Genomic DNA, 10,884 nt, shown 5'->3' on the forward strand with positions numbered 1-10,884 from the left:
CTGGCGACACGCAGAGAGGATTGCTCCTCCCCGTGCCCGCCGGTGGTAGCAGTCACGTTTCCCACCGACGTTTGGGTTGACATCCCAACCCGTGCTTTTCCCTTCTTCGCCTCCATATTTGGCCCGAGGGTCCATACTGGTTAATATTTTTCGGGGGGTCCACCCACTAGCGTTTTAGGCCTGACCGCCAGGCACCTCTAGCCATGGCCCTGGTTCGGTTCCCCCGACTTTGAATCGGGAAGACGCCGGACCATAGCCTTAGCTAGACACTGCATTACCCCGGACAGAGCAAGCGACAGTGCATTACCCTTGTCCCGGGTAATGCAGTGTCCATTGCCCAGCCGGGACCCTCGTGGAGGGTTCAGCTAGAGGATTTTCGCCAGCCAGGCAAATAGATAATAATAATAAATAAATATGCAAAAGGGAATGTAAAAACTGTGCGCCGCGATCGTTATGGCAGGTCAGTTATTCAAGTGCATTAGCGAAAGCAACCGCAAGTAGAAAGCATAAAAGAACGTCAGAGCGACCAGCCTCGCATCTTCCTTTTTGTGCCTTGTTCTTAAGAGGGCTGGTTCTTATGCGCGGCGTAAGCGCTTATGGTTGCCAGCAGGGCATAAGGGAGAGCGCACAGCCTCTCTTAAGCGACGAAGCCCCTGACTACGTGAGGTTTTTTTTTTTTTCCGGTCATGCAATAAATAGTTGCTCATAACAAACAAACTCCAATATTTTATCTTTATGTTTTGGGATCACTTACGGCCTTCCTTTGATTTGTTTTAATAAATGCGTTGAAACAGCGATGAAAGCGCTTCCATGGACTGCGGCACCGTTCCTAAAACGAAAGCTGGAGAAATACTTTTACAAAAAAAAAAAACTCACGCTCTCCTCTGCCGTTTAACCGTTGTTCACTTTCGCCCTGTCACACATTCCACTTGCTATTTCTTCCGAACAGAATTTAAAAACACAACCAAAAGAAATTTACTAAGCTAATAACACTAATGACACTATAGCATAAAAATAGGAATCAGCGGTTACACTGATGGATATAAAAAAAAACGACAGTCGTTGCCGCCGGCTTCACATCTGGGCACTCCTCGGTACTTCGTATGGGGAAACGAAAATAGGTCGAGACCCAGATCTATATTTCGGGTAGAAATTGGCTGACCGTTTACATAGCTTTAATAATTTCCGCAGAATTGGACGGCCTCCAATATATCGCGGGTCCGTGACACATAAGTGGCTCGCGCCCGCAAAGCGACTGATGAGCCGATCTTTTACGCCTCCCGCTTTGTGCTGCTCGGCCTAGCGCTGGGAATTTTTGGTACGGAGCTGTAGTTGGGCGAGGAGCATAAGTCCCTTGCCGCGGGCGGAGGCCCTAATATCGGGGAAATTGTTGTTGCGAGCTTTCGTATTGGGGTTCAGACAGGTACCCAAACGATTGCCCGAAGTTTAAGCCGGTACTAACCGCCAATCTGAAAAATTAATTTCCTACAATAAAAAACGAGGTGGAACGTTGTGAGTTGCTGCGGACTCCGCAACTCTACAGTTATACCCGATACTAAGTCAGTATGTCTCTCCTGCGGCAGCCGCCGCTAATATTGAACCACACGACAAAGAGTGCGTGCGAGAGAGACAGAAAATCAGTCTGAGCGTGACGTCGGGCGCTGCGTAGCCACTGAAAATTGACTTCCTGCTTTTGGCTACAAAAATGATTCGATCTGATCCAGATTCAGCAATCTGATAGATATGGTCATTATCTATGATTCTGCGTTTTTAGTTTTCTCGAATGTGCAATATTGTGGATGCAACAGATTTTCGTCTTTTGTTGGGGCGGAAGGGGGTGAGGCGAAATTCTGAGATATACGTTTTATAGTGAGATCTAACAGAAGTGCGGATACCAAATTTGGTTACTCTAGCCTTAATAGTCTCTGAGATTTGTGGATGCCCCAGATTTTCGTCCTTTGCGGGGGCGGAAGGGGGTGTGGCGAAATTTGGACACGAAACGGTCAAGGTCCGATATCACAGGAGTGTGGATACCAAATTTGGTTGCTCTGGCTCTTATAGGTTCTGAGATCCTTGAACTCATATTTTGCAATTGACAAAACCGACCATGAAACCTGTGTGTTAGAGAGATACAGAGCGAGAAAGAATGAAATTGTTTTCTTGATTCTGGCTATAATCATTATACGATCTGGTTCAGATTTTGCACTGTAGAAGCTATGGTCATCCTCACCGATTCTGCGTTTTTGGTTTTATCGTATCGTCGAAATTGTGGACTCCACAGATTTTCGCCCTTTGTGGGGGCGGAAGTGGGCGGGGCAAAATTTTGAAATATTCTTGTAGCAGTGACATATCACAGAAGTCTGGATCCAAAACATCGTTGCTCTAGCTCTTATAGTCTTTGAGCACTAGGCGCTGAAGGGGACGGACGGACGGACGGTCGGACGGACAGACAGACAGGGCTCAATCGACTCGGCTATTGATGCTGATCAAGAATATATATACTTTATGGGGTCGGAAACGATTCCTTCTGGACGTTACACACATCCACTTTTACCACAAATCTAATATACCCCAATACTCATTTTGAGTATCGGGTATAAAAAGCACTACCCTACGCCACGAGTGTATGTGGTATATATTAGCGACGCTGAAATACATACCAATTGAGATTGGCACTTAACACACTTTTACTTTATAAACGCACAATATTTCTTTCTTTTTGCTGTATTCAGCTGTTAAGATCTTTTCCCGGTTTTTATTCCTCTTTTTTTTTTCTTTATACTTGGACTGGACAAAAATAGCACGTCTGTCTTCGCCAACAGTTTTTCTTCCAAGAGACCGAGGCTAGATCTGCACAGTCTGAGACCCCCCAGTACAGCGTTAAACTTGAGAATCCTCCATTTTCGAATTGACGCCGTAATTATTTTACAAGTTTCACCCCAAAAAAAACAAAAAAAAAAAACCGCTCTCCTTCGTTTACCTTTTAACTTGAATTAAGGCGGCAAAGTTGAGTAACATAGGGAGACCAATATCCCTTCTTGGTACTTTTCCAAATGTTCCCTTTTGTGGATCCCAGTATTTATACCTTTTTTTTATACGTTACTCTTTCAAACCACTTCAAATCCCCCCTACCAAAATCACACTTTGGGGAAGAAGGACCAAAAGGGTGATTCCCACTTAGAGCGATTTTTAACCATGGTGCTACTGTTTGATATCTTTGGCATGGAATTTGCCGATCAGACGTCCTTGCAGATCCTCTAGCTCGTAATAGGCTTGACCCAACTGTCGCCTTACCCGGGACTTCACAAAAACGGGAGCCAACTTGGCATTAAATCCTTTCACGAAATTACTTTGCTGGAAATTTCGACGGTAAACCTCCTGTCCCACTCTGAATGATACATCCTTACTTCGAAGGTTATACGTATTTTCATTTCGTTCGTGCTGAGCCCTCATTGCCGCCTTTGCCGTGCCACGCATCAGGTCAAATGAGTCGTCCCTAGAAAAATGCACCCAACGATCTTCTAACATCTCTAGCTGCCTCAACAACTGATACGTGGTACCATTCGTGATCATCTGTTGCCCAAACGCCAACTGGTATGGACTCGCCTTTACGGCACTGTGCACAGCCGATCTTAACGCACATGCTACACTGCTGAGCTGCTCATCCCAGTTACCTTGGTCAGTATTTATGTAGGCTTTGATTGCTGCCAAGATAGATCTGTTAACTCGCTCGGACGCGTTAGCCTGCGGAGCGTAAACGGCGGTGTAAGCGTGCTCTATGCCATACTTCTGAAGCAAGGAGTTGAATGCATGGGACTTAAATTGGACGCCGTTGTCCGAGACTAGCTTTTCCGGCACTCCAAAGCAGTGAAATAATTGTTCCTCAATGTATGGTACGATGGCGTCGGCGGTAAATTTTCTTACGGGTTTAATAAACGGAAATTTGGAAAAATGATCTAACACCACAAATATCCCGACATTCCCACTACGACTTCTAGGATACGGTCCCAGAAAATCTACGTAGAGCTTCTGGAAGAACCGTTCTGTTTCCCCCGTTTTTGCTAGTGGCGGTCTTAAAGGTCTATTTGGATGCTTAGTACACTTACAAATTTCACACCGGTTTATGAACTCTTTGACATCTTTTAACAACGTCGGCCAATAATAGTAGCGCCGAACCTTTTCGAGCGTTTTATTTATGCCTCCGTGTGCAGATAGGGCGTGCTCATGGGCCATTTTCAGGACCGAATCTATGAGCCCCTTGGGAATCCAAATTTTCCAACAGAGTTCATCCGCTACCCTTTCGCCTGTTGCGTGCTCGGTGCGACGATATATATGCCTGCCTACCACCTTTACATCTGGCATCTGAGCCTGACTACTCGCTACTTTAGCCCTAAGGGAAACGTAATCCGTCGAACTAAAGTGCTCCGACTCCAAATCGATCCTTTCTTCTGGTTCGATCTCTGACAAATCTGGGGAAAAGACCCGAGACAAGGCGTCTGGAACGATGTTTCGAGACCCTTTTCGGTGGCTAATATTAAAGGAATCCCCCTGAAGCTTCAAAGCCCATATGGCCAGTCCGCTACTCAGATCTGATTGGACATCAGCCACTTCAAGGAGGCATGGTCGGTTATCACCGTAAATTGATGTCCCTCTACATAAGCGCGAAATTTCTTGATGCTCAGAATGGCAGCTAAGCATTCCTTTTCCGTCACCGAGTAAGCACGTCGGCACTTATTCAATTTTCTTGACATAAACGCAATTGGTACTTCATCGCCCTCTTCGTTTATCTGCATCAGTACCCCTCCTACTCCTGAGTGACTAGCGTCGCAGTGGATAAAGAAAGGCTTTTCAAAATTCGGTGTGTGTAAGACGGGAGCTTCACACATTGAGTTCTTCAGAGCTGTGAATGCAGCTTCTGCTTCTTCGGCCCAAATGAACTGGCGTTTCTGCTTCAGGGCGTCCGTCAGAGGCGCCGCAATAGCCGCAAAATACTTTATAAATTTGTGGTACCATCCCGTCATACCCAAGAATCGACGCAACTGTTTCACCGACTTCGGAGCAGGATATTCCTTAATGGCCTCTATTTTGTCCAAGTCCATGCCTATAATACCGTGACCCACTACATGCCCCAGATAGCGGACCTCAGGCACACAGAACTTGCTCTTCTGTATATTAATTGTAAGCCCCGCTGCAGACAGCTTCTCTGCTAATACTTTTAACACACTCAGATGCCTTTCAAAGGTGTCTGACACTATAAGCAGGTCATCCAAGTATATAAACACTTCGTTTCGAAGATTGGCTGGAATAATGCGGTCCATAAGTTTGGACATAGTAGACGGCGCATTGGTAAGCCCAAGCGGCATAACTTTAAACTGGTAAAGCGGCCGTCCAGGCACTGTGAATGCTGTTTTATCCCTAGAACCTTCTTCTAGCGGTATTTGCCAGTAGGCATCTTTCAGGTCGAGGCTAGTTATGTATTCTGCCTTTGGTAACCGGCTTAAGATCCCATCTATGAGCGGCATGGGATACGCGTCCTTCCGAGTCACCTCGTTCACCTTGCGGCTGTCTATACAAAGACGAACCTTCTCCGGCTTCCGGACGAGTACTACCGGACAAGACCACGCACTGTTGGATTCTTCGATGACCCCTAGCGCTAACATGCGATCCAACTCCTCATACATTAATTTCTCGATAGCTGGGGACACTGCATAGTGTCGTTGTTTTGTGGGCTTTGCCTCCCCTACATCTATTACATGGGACAACAACGTGGTTTTTCCTAAACCATTATCCGCGAAAGACGGAAGACACTGAATGGTTCTATTCAGTTGTTCTCGTTGCACCTCCGATAAAGGACGTTGGTTTTCTGGCTTCCACACCTCATCGCAATGGTTCACCGTGTCATTAGCACTTCCTTGTGGATACAAATCGGCTGGCAATAAGCCAAATTCGGTCCAAAAGTTAATACCCAGATACAGAGGCTGCGTTAGGGTTGGAACGATGTATGGGGTAACAGACCTGGTAACACCTTTATAGCCCACTTCCGCTTTAAGCTTCCGCACCACTCTCTGAGACTGCCCACCCGCTGTCCGAACTGTGGATGTCATGGGCTTAAATTGAAATTGGCTTTCAAGCAGCTCGCTGGCCAAATCTCCACCAATGCAACTAATAGATGCCCCTGTATCCATTAATCCAACAAGCTTTCTGTCTAATAATGTGACCTCTGCATATGGCCTGAGATCTTCTGATATTATTGACGATACCAGAGCTTTTTTCTCTAACCTTAGATTTCTGACAAATTCTTCCCGACGTACTTTAGCTCGTGCCTTCCGTTTAGACTCCCTATCCCCTTTTTCTTCCTGTGTTATTTTCTTATTAACTATGGTTAAATTATTGTTTACTATTGGGATTGGGAATTGCGTAGCAGCTTCTATCGCTACTCGGTGTTCGTCGCTTTGGACGCTGATGGTCTGCGTGCACTTTTCAAGGGTGCACGCACTTGGGTGTTTTTTGTTGCTTGGCATTTTTGGCACGACGGCTTGTAAGTGTCAGGGTGGCCACACCCATAGCAAAAAACTACTCGCTCTGCTACGCAATCCTGGTAGCGATGACCATTACCACGGCAGTTCCAACAGACTAAGTTGAACGCTGCTATCTCCCCATCACTTTCGTCTGACTCCTCTTGCCCTGGGCTTTCTACCGCGTGAACCAACCGTCTTGGTGCTGGTCGTGATCTAGCCACCGGATCTTTACCAACAGTTTGCATGAACAGTTCCCGAGTCTTCACCAAGTGTCTTAACTGTGCAATGCTAAAGATCTTTTCATATAGCAGTTCATGCTGTATCTCCGGCAATAAATTGGATCGGAGTGACTCCATCAGGGAACCTTCTGACAAGGGCGTTGTCAGGGTATCTGCCAGTCGGACAATCGCTTCGTAGAACTCATCAAATGATTCGTTCTCCTTCTGCTTCCTTCGGTCTATTGCAGCTCGAATGTTGACGTCTGTCCTCGCATCCTTGAATCGTACTAACAATGAAGATTTAAGGTCGGCCCAAACGACCGTCCTAACACTCTTATGGTAGCGCCAATACCAGTCACTGGCACTTCCCTCAAAGAGATTGCTCACGTATCTCGAAAGCAACTCGAAATTCCAGTCCAATATTTGGATCGTGAGCGCTTCTACCCGATAAATGAAATCGTCGACGGAAATTCCAGTCCGCCCAGAGAACCTAAGCTTCCTGTTCGGAGCAGAACCCAGCCGATTAGCTGCTTGCCAAATAGCACCTAATTCTTGGCCCTCAGCCGCTTATTTTGTTTGTTACTTATGTCTATGTCACTCATTTGTTTGTTAAAGCTCTGCGCTTGCTTGCCCTGCTAAACGCTCTCTGCCAGCTCGCTCTTCGCTATCTCCGCTTTGCGTCTGCCTACCGACGTCGGCCGAGCGAAGCTGCGCTTAGCGATCGGAGCGGCAATGTAAAGGGCAGGCAAGCCACACTTGCAATTTGGATGTCACGCATTAAAGAACATATCGTAATTTTATTTCTGCGCCGAGTTTTATTTAATTCGAAATAATTAGTCGGCCGATTGGGGATAAAAAACATTATCTCCACATAAAATTTGGTGACCCCGACGTGATCTCTGAGTTGCAGTGTCAATTAATAATCATTCGCGATCGACATTCGCTAGCCCTAGCAAATTTTCGGCGGTTAAGCACAATTCGGTGCTAAAACACACTTACATACACCTACATACACGCATTGCTGGCTATTAATTTCTCTGTCGCGACAATTCGGTCAGTGCAGTGCGGTAGGCAGTGCAGCGAACTCACTAATACACACAAGCGGAGTACAAAGCGGAATCGGACAGCTCGCACAGCCGCACAGCTAAAGGCATTAGCTGTAATCCCTTTGCTTTCGGTTCCCACGTTTATACGTATACAGGGTGTCTTTTTCGGTCGTGCTGAGTGACTCTTTTAAAACCTCAACATGGCAGCACCTGAGCCTACCAATGTCGCGAACGCAGCAATGCCGAGTGATGTAGATTTCTACAAGCACAAGGCCGAGTCCATCGCGCGCCAACTAAAGGCCATGGATCGCTTTCTCACCAAGGGAGAGCTTGCCGAGTTAGATGAGGCAGAACTTCAAGCTCGCTTAGAGCAGATCGAGCGAATGAATGCGGATTTCGATGCCGCTCAAACGAGCCTTGAAAGGCTGGATTTCCTGCAGTTAGCCCATGATGCCCGGCTGGACTTTTCGAATGTTTATGTCAAGGTTAGGTCCAGGCTGTCGCGGGAGTTGATGGCGGCTCGCACGGTAAATGTTGCCAATTCAACGGCTCGGCATACTCTCGAGGGGAACTCGTCGTTGTTCGCCTATAATAGTATAGGCCGTTCTCGAATGCCCGAGTTGCAGCTTCCGCGATTCGGGGGGAACTACATGGATTGGCCAGAATTCCACTCGATGTTCTCGACAATGGTGCACAAAGACCATCGTATACCAATCATCGAAAAATTCCAATATCTTCGTGGATGTCTATATGGTGCTGCGCTGGATACGATTCGTTCCTTGGAACTTTCTGAGGAGAATTACGACAAGGCGTTGAATTTGCTAATGTTGCGATTCGATAATAAACTGTTACATTTTCAGGCACACGTCAAGGCTATTTTCGGGTTGCAAGGGGTGGAGAAGGGCTCAGCTATCGGCTTGCGCGCGCTCAGCGACAAAATCAATTCGCACTTGCGTGCACTTCAGACCTTGGCGACCCCGCAGGAGATTTCCGATGGGTTGCTGATCTTCATCATAGGCACGAAATTGGACCACAAGACCAAGGAGAAATGGGAAGAGAACTTGCCGACGTCAGGATTGCCTCGGTGGTCAAGCATGGCCTCATTCTTGGAAGCAAGATGTCGGATGCTGGAAAATTTGGGATCGGCTATGGTAAAAATTCCTAGCCAGCAGGTGGGAGAAAGTAAACCTAGCACCCTAATCACCTCCATTAACGATCATAATAGCTCAACATGCAAGTATTGCAAATCCTCCGATCACTACATATCCCGATGCCAGGCATTTATAGATCTCCCTGTTTTTTCTCGATACAAAGAGGTGAAGAAGCGCCATTTATGTCTAAACTGCCTCAACAAAGGCCATTCATTGCAACGCTGCAAGTCAGGGGCATGTAGAAATTGCCAAGCCAAGCATCACACACTGCTCCACATGCAGTCGGGCTCTGACGCTGAGTTGCCGTCGCCGAGCACGGAATCGACCCAGCATGATCCTGCAAGTGCCCTAGTAGCAAGCAAATATATTAGCCCTCCCCCCTCGAGTCAAAAATCTCTGCCTAGCCAAAACGTGCTGCTAGCTACTGCAATCGTATATGTCAGGGGCCGTTTTGGATCGCTTATTCCATGTCGTGCCATTTTAGATTCCGCTTCTCAGGTTAACTTTATAACATCGAGACTCGCCAATCAGCTGCAGTTAGATCCTCACCCGTCTCACGTTAAAATCGCCGGTATTGGAGAGTCAATTCTACCATCCAGCAAGGCTGTGGACATCGTCCTGCAATCTCAAGACGAAAGCTATCGCGGTTTCCTCTCTGCAATTATCACTGCCTCAATCACAGGAATGCAGCCTAACTTCGGCCTAGACGCAAAGGATTGGCCAATGCCAAATAACCTAAAACTAGCTGATCCTAATTTCGCCAAGCCCCAGCGTGTCGATCTGTTGATAGGTGCTGGTTTGTTTTTCGAATTAATGTGCGTTGGACAGATTCGACTGTCAGACCAATTGCCAACATTGCAGAAGACGAAACTTGGCTGGATAGTGTCAGGAAGTATTAAAAACTCTGAGAAAGCCCGTGCGGCGCTAGCAGCCGTTGAAGATCCCCCTGTCATCTCCGCTTGCGAGACTAATTTGTGCGATATTGTAAGGCGGTTTTGGGAAGTCGATGGAGATTATTCGCCCTCATCAATTTCGGAGGAAGATGTTCATTGCGAACAGCATTTCGTCACAAACTGCATTCGCCTAGAGTCCGGAGCTTACTCCGTGCGTTTGCCAACCAAATTCAGTCTAGAGGAATTAGGAGAATCGTATCAGCAGGCGCTACGTAGATTTCTCAATTTGGAGAGGAAGCTAGCAAAAAATGCACAGCTTAAGTAAAAATATATGGAGTTTCTTCAGGAGTATCGTGATTTAGGACACATGTCGCCAGCTTCGCGGCAGTCAGACCTCCCGCAGTACTTCTTGCCTCACCATTGCGTCCACAAGCAGGATAGTACAACCACCAAATTACGCGTAGTGTTCGATGGATCTGCCAAAACAGCGTCTGGAGTATCACTGAATGATGCGCTTATGGCTGGACCCACCATCCAACCTAAAATTCTGATAACTCTGCTTCGTTTCCGCTTTTTTAAAGTCGCCTTGTGTGGCGATATCTGCAAAATGTACCGCTGTGTACGCGTTTCCCATCCCGATACGCACGTGCAGTGCATCCTATGGCGCAATGACCCGAAGGAGGAGATTCAGGTGTTCAAGTTGGAGACTGTTACTTACGGAACCAAACCTGCCGCTTTCTTAGCAATTCGTGCTATGCATCAATTGGCAAATGATGAAGAGTTGCGTTTTCCGCTTGGCGCTGATGTTGTTCGAAGAGATTTCTATGTCGATGATCTCATATCTGGAGGGGACAGCATTGATTCTGTCATCAAAATTCGTCAGCAGGTAAAGGAGCTACTTTCGAAAGGATGTTTTCCCATACGTAAATGGTGTTCCAATGAACCCGCTGCTTTGGAAGGCGTATCGGAGGCGGATCGCGAAAAGTTCCTTACCTTTCATGACGGGACTGAAGTAACCAAGGCGCTTGGTCTAGTTTGGGATCCCACCACGGACAATC

At 46.9% G+C, this 10,884-nt stretch overlaps 1 long non-coding RNA gene across 1 annotated transcript; it reads right to left on the bottom strand.

Annotated features, from left to right (window-relative positions):
* Positions 1–413: 413 nt before the first annotated feature.
* On the bottom strand, positions 414–840 carry LOC117194747. The gene is made up of 2 exons (XR_004474902.1): positions 755–840; positions 414–657 (listed from the first exon to the last, which is right to left on the bottom strand). It is a non-coding gene; the product is annotated as an uncharacterized LOC117194747 (long non-coding RNA).
* Positions 841–10,884: the final 10,044 nt, after the last annotated feature.

The sequence above is a fragment of the Drosophila miranda genome, assembly GCF_003369915.1.
Source record: "Drosophila miranda strain MSH22 chromosome Y unlocalized genomic scaffold, D.miranda_PacBio2.1 Contig_Y3_pilon, whole genome shotgun sequence".
Lineage (NCBI taxonomy): Eukaryota > Metazoa > Arthropoda > Insecta > Diptera > Drosophilidae > Drosophila > Drosophila miranda.